The following is a 6,878-nucleotide window of genomic DNA, read 5'->3' as shown; positions in this document are numbered from 1 at the left end:
TGCTGCGTGTCTCCTACAAAACTCATGTCCGCAGAGGTTCTTGCTGCGGACGTTGCAGAAAACACTTCCGCACTTCGGAGGGTCCTCCTGTAAAGAGAAGAAATTTCCATGAGTATCAAGTGAACTATGTATCACTGGATATGCATAGTATAGCATAACAATTCAGAAAGGAAAGACACACACTTGTGTTTCCTTCACAACCAATTGTTGCAGCCTTCCAGATAATAAAATCGAATGGTTAATCTCTTCTATAGTAACCAATGCAAAGTTTGCAGAGGAATCAGGTGGAGCTCACACCTAAGCAATGATTTTAAAATCCTGGATAATAGACAAGAAAGAACTCACTTTCTTATCTGTAGGGCAACAGCAAAGGACTGTGCAAGAAAACACAAAAGTGTTAGAACACACAGTGCTGTACCAAAACCTATACTATAGTTTTCTTCTTACAGTATATGTTATACTGAAGAATACTGGTACAGTATAGGAGGTTATGTGCCGGCACACACCCTAACTAGCTTTAAAGTATACTACTTAACAGCTATAAGGCGGCAGAACGCTGGTTCAAATGCATGTGCCGGCCGGCAGTAACTGCCGGCCGGCAACAGCCAATGTCGGCCGGCAATGACTGCCGGCCGGCAACTACACAAGGTAGTACCACACTCTTGGCGACCGGCAGACAAGGGCTGACATTAGCCGGCCAGCAAAGGTACACGACCGATGCCAGCCGGCAGCAAAAGAACCAGAGGACTACGACAGCCCGGCCGGCAGCCGGGTCGGGTACAGCACTAGAAGAATAACAGAATGGATGCCGGGATAAGAGTGTACACTACCTCCAAGCCCGGCAATCCGAAAGAGGGCATATAAGGAAGGGGAGAATCTAATTCAGGCTTCCTGACCAATGCCGTCTGGCTCTACAGGCAGGCATGGATGAGGGACCAAGGGAGGTCCGGGCAGCACTCAAAGCAGAAGACCCTTGCCAGCCGGCAGCTCTGCCGGCCGGCAAGGGACTGAGTCAATTCCACATCCTAACCTATTCTAGGTCCAGATGTAGAATGACGTACAGTACTGTAATGGCTAGGCCATTACGGAGATAGAGGGGAAAGGGACAAAAGAGGGTCCTACCTACCTTGCTTTAGTGAAGGATCACCCGCAGCCAAGAAACTCATCTTAGCCTAAGGGAGATCCAAGGAGGGAGGCCAGCAATACTTGCCAGCTCCCAGAGAACCAAAGCAAGGAAGGTGTTGCTACTCCCAGGGAAAGAATCTTATCCTCCCCCGAGAACAGCAACAAGGACTAGTCTGGTAGATCACAAAAGAAGGAATCATCTCGTACAGAAACCTTCGGTAGTGACCTAAGGAGGCTAAGCCTCCTATGTCTGTGTCAGGCCAGCGAGGGAGACTCTACCCCAAGCCAGACAAACACAGACTCAGACTAAAAACTCTGTTGTTCTGTCCCTCTTTGAAACCAGACTTACTGGAACAGGAAGGTACAGTAACACCCCAGTATAGTTTTATCGAAAGTTAATTCAGATAAACCACTTAGGGATAAGCCCAAGGCTTAAACAGAGGGAAAGGGAATGCATACCTTCTCCGAAGAAAAGAAAGCAACCGGGTAGTATGAGAAAGTATACTAAGGCTCCATAAGCAACTTAGCCTAGGCACCAAGAGAATCGATTACCTAAATCACCGAAACTCACTCGTATACTATCTTGGAAATATTCAACATAATCTTAAATGTATAAAAAAACAGCCTAAAGCTTCAATAAAATTTTAATACACTCGGAAAAACCAAAATCATGCATGAAGTACTAGGACCAAACGACTAGGCTACATGGCCTAGCGTAGGCCAGAATTGGCGAATACTTTGCCAAAATAATACTAAAGCACGAAAGGAAATCCTATGTAACGCTAAATAGCTAAAATTTATTAACCCTGGATAGGTACGCTCCTCGGACACCCCTTTAAGGGTATACTCGGACGCGCGCGACCCCGACGCCAAAAAAAATTCTTGAAAAATCAGTTTTTGCAGTAACCTCCTTTTTTCTTTTGCCAAAAAAAACTTCAATGAATGCTTCAAACAACTGTAAAGAGAAATACTACTCATATTCAGAAAAACTATTTATTAAAAATATTTTAAAAAATTAAGTAGAAAAAAAAAGACCTTACATAAAAATTCATAAAAAAAAAGTTTATACATATATACACAAATCCTTTTAGGAATTGATTCTTGAATGTTTAGGACACATCTTGATGTATTTTGGATGAAGTCAGACCCATGGAGGTGAAGATCTGAAATGAGAAAAAAAGGGTAACTTCTTTTGGCCAAAAAAATTTGTCCAAATTTCATGAATTTTTTGGGGTACCCAAATGAAATAGGAAGTGGCTAGTTTTTTTAGGGAATAAACATATGTTATCCTAGAATAGAAATATGTAAAAAAATCTTCATTATTTTGTAAATTACATTTATATCAGGGGCCATATCTAAAGGTAATTTTTTGAGTACTTAGAAATTTCGTAAAAAAATACATATATTTAATATATAATATGATATTTATGCAGGTAAAAATATACCAAAATATCACAAATTCTATAGGGAACAAGAATATATATAGATAGGGCAACTTACGCTTCGGATATGTCCACAAAATGGCCGCCAACCACACTGACTCAGACTCCCTAATCTGCCACTTGAAATGTAGGAAGGGTATGTCAATTTCAAGGTGTTATTTACTAATCTAATTATTCTTGGATATGCATAAAAATTGTATGGTGGGTTGCTGGATAATTGTCGATTATTTTACGACTATAAAATTAAAATTCTGACCCAAAAAAAAATTTTTTGAAGGGAAATAAAATCGAAAAAAAAAATGTAAAACAATATAATATTTTAGCTAAAAAAATTTGATGATATTCAATCAAAAAAGAAGTAAACAAAATTTTCCGACAAATAAACATCTAGAGGAATCATTACTCTGTTATAGTTCCTTAGTACGTAGTAATTTTGAAAGAAATGGGAAAAAACGAAAAAGTGGCAATCGCAGGAAAATCGAACACATACCTATATATACACTATATCTGGCTAAAAATAAAGATAGGCATGGGTAGCCAGATCATCTAGAAACACTTTCCAACACTATAAAAATACAAGTTTTGCGACACTACTTGCCAATTCCTTACGGTAACATGACTAAGCAAAAGAATGCAAAACAAATAAAAAGGGGCACTCGCGGAAAAATGGCCAACATTCTAATATACGGCATTTCAGAAAAAAAAAATTCAGCCACGTACTAGGCAAACCATCAAGGCACATTTTCCGACAAATAAACATCTAAATGAATCATTACTCTGTGATAGTTCCTTAGTACGTAGTAATTTTGAAAGAAATGGGAAAAAACGAAAAAATGGCAATCACAGGAAAATCGAACACATACCTATATATACGCCATATCTGGCTAAAAAAAAGATAGGTATGGGTAGCCAGATCATCTAGAAACACTTTCCAACACTATAAAAATATAAGTTTTGCGACACTACTTGCCAATTCCTTACGGTAACATGACTAAACAAAAAAATGCAAAACAAATAAAAAGGGGAACTCGCGGAAAAATGGCTAACATTCTAATATACGGCATTTCAGAAAAAAAAAAAATTCAGTCACGTGCTAGGCAAACCATCAAGGCACATTTTCCGACAAATAAACATCTAAATGAATCATTACTCTGTGATAGTTCCTTAGTACGTAGTAATTTTGAAAGAAATGGAAAAAAACGAAAAAATGGCAATCACAGGAAAATCGAACACATACCTATATATACGCTATATCTGGCTAAAAAAAAATAGGCATGGGTAGCCAGATCATCTAGAAACACTTTCCAACACTATAAAAATATAAGTTTTGCGACACTACTTGCCAATTCCTTACGGTAACATGACTAAGCAAAAAAATGCAAAACAAATAAAAAGGGGCACTCGCGGAAAAATGCCCAACATTCTAATATACGGCATCTCAGATAAAAAAAAAAAAGACATGCACGTGTTAGCCCAACCATCAAGGCACACTCTCTAACACATAAACATGAAAAAAAAAATCAATAATATACGGCAATTCCTTACTACGTAGTAAATTTTTACAAATATTGAAAAAAAAACAGAAATTGGCAACCGCAGTTAAATACCCAATATACCAATAACTACGTCGTATCTGACAAAAACAAAGTCACGCATGGGTAGCCAGATCATCTAGACATACTTTCCAACACTAAAAAAGCAAAAGTTTTGCGACACTATTTGGCAATATCTTACGGAAAAATGACTTGGCAAAAAAATGAAAAAAAAATGAAAAAGGGGCACTCGCGGTAAAATGCCCAACATTCTAATATACGGCATCTCAGATAAAAAAAAAGACATGCACGTGTTAGCCCAACCATCAAGGCACACTTTCTAACACATAAACATGAAAAAAAATCAATAATATACGGCAATTCCTTACTACGTAGTAAATTTTTACAAATATTGGAAAAAAACAGAAATTGGCAACCGCAGTTAAATACCCAATATACCAATAACTACGTCGTATCTAACAAAAACAAAGTCACGTATGGGTAGCCAGATCATCTAGACACACTTTCCAACACTAAAAAAGCAAAAGTTTTACGACACTATTCGGCAATATCTTACGGAAAAATGACTTGGCAAAAAAATGATAAAAAATGAAAAAGGGGCACTCGCGGTAAAATGGTCCTCGTGGTGATGAACGACATTTTAACTAAAAATAAAATCATGCACATGGTAGCCAAACAATCCACCAAGACTTTCCACAACTGATAACCTATACAAGTTGCACCATTCTACGACAATTTCATAATACGTAATAACTTTGATAATTATGCAAATTACCTTAGAAGGGTAAACTCGGTCGCGCTCGACCCCGACACGTCTCAGAAATCGGGGAAGGAGTACAGCTACAGCAATGCACATCTGGACACTACTAGAGCGTGTAGGCGAGACACCTACTGCAGGTCGATCACCCACAAATTCAGTCACGGGGGTGAGTCACGTGAGAAAAACCTGTTTTTTTTTTACGCTCGGGGTTGCGGACGACCCACCGTACCTATCCAGGGTTAAAGCAAAACAACCGGGAATGTCGCTCTGGCTAACTAAACTTATACCTAGCGAGCGACAGCGTCCATGACGCCTCCGGTAGGCTACGGCTCTTGTAACAAAGATAATCACTTAAAAAATTACCAAGAGCCTACATTTATACATAAAAGACATGGTACTCAACTTATCAGAGGCCGACGAAGTTGGAGAAGCCATGAAAAGTAGAGTAAATCCAAGATTTGCGAGAAACACAGGAAAAAACACCGAGTTGTTAAGCATCGCAAAAAGGAATACAGATGGCGCCAGGATTGGCGCCAGGCACGCTTACGAAACGGGAGATAGGGAGCCTTGGGAGCGGCTCCCCCTTTTTCTTTCCAGATTTCGTTTCTTGCCAATTGACCCCTGCGATACGTAATCTCTGTTCGGGGTGCAGATTGCCATGTGGCGTGTCAAGAATACGTCCTCTGATATGTCGCGATATCCCTTTCACGAGGGATATTCGCTCCAGGAGTTAGAATTCTGGTTCCTTAAGGTAAATTCTCTGGGAATATCGCCGTAGTTGTAATATACCCTAGGAGGCTACCCAATAGGAACTTCCATCAGGACGACATGGCTTGAGCCCAAAAATATATATATATATATACACGCATATTTATATATATATATATATATATATATATATATATATATATATATATACATATATATATATATATATATATATATATATATATATATATATATTTACATATACATACACACTGAGAAAGGAAGGGAATTTATAATTTAAAAAAATCACGATTAAGTTTTATATCTGGTGATGAACATTTTATATCGTTAAGATTTTTCAGAATTGAGTTAGTATTCGCAAATAGCCTCCTGGCTAATACAGTAGTAACGTGTTTGTCTAGCATTTGCATGGCTGCAGATCGATCCCAGCCCGGGATTAAGAGTTTAAGATGTTTACTTGGAAAGCCGCTGCTGTGGTTGGGCACCACAGTGGGGATTGGACTTGCCTGGCTGACGTTCTGGTGAACATCCATTCTAATGAAACAAGAACTGAAACCAGACACCGTTCACCTTTCTTTAAAATGTAATTGATTGTTAAATGCCTTGATGTTCAAGAACTATGCAATATAGAAGTTTTATTATCGGTTTAATTTAGATATTTGTTCATGTTTTATATGTATGTTATCTCATCGCTGCTTAATTTCACCTTACTTTCCTACCGTAGAATTTTTACAAGGTAGTTATTTCTTTAGATATTCATTTTCTGAAGTCTATTATTGTTTTGGCCTTATTAGTAACGTCTCTGCCTGCTGTTTGCCAGTCGGAGGTTCGAGTCCCGCTCCATTTCATTTGTGTCCTTAGTGTCTGCAACCTATGATTGGGGGAGCTTGAGGGACCCTACAGGTCTATCTGCCGAGTCATCAGCAGCCATTGCCTGGCCCTCCCTGGTCCTAGTTTGGGGGGAGAGAGGACTTTGGCGTTGATCATATGATATACGGTCAGTCTCTAGGGAATTGTCCTGTTTGATAGGGCAATGTCACTGTCCCTTGCCTCTGCCACTCATGAGCGGCTTTTAAACCTTTAAACTATTACTCGTATTAAGTATAATTGATAATTTTGATAGCTGGCTATGAAGTGGATGAGACATGTTTTCAGTGGATAAATATTCACATTCTGTAAGATCTTTACCTCACTCGCTCTCTCTAAGTAGGGATATAAGGTTCCCCATTATCTATTAAATTTGTCGTAGGGATTCGCCATCGAGATTTA

The sequence above is a fragment of the Palaemon carinicauda genome, chromosome 5 (genome assembly GCF_036898095.1).
Source record: "Palaemon carinicauda isolate YSFRI2023 chromosome 5, ASM3689809v2, whole genome shotgun sequence".
NCBI classification, from domain to species: domain Eukaryota; kingdom Metazoa; phylum Arthropoda; class Malacostraca; order Decapoda; family Palaemonidae; genus Palaemon; species Palaemon carinicauda.
The sequence above is the reverse complement of the archived record's forward strand: the minus strand, read 5'-3'. Positions refer to the sequence as shown.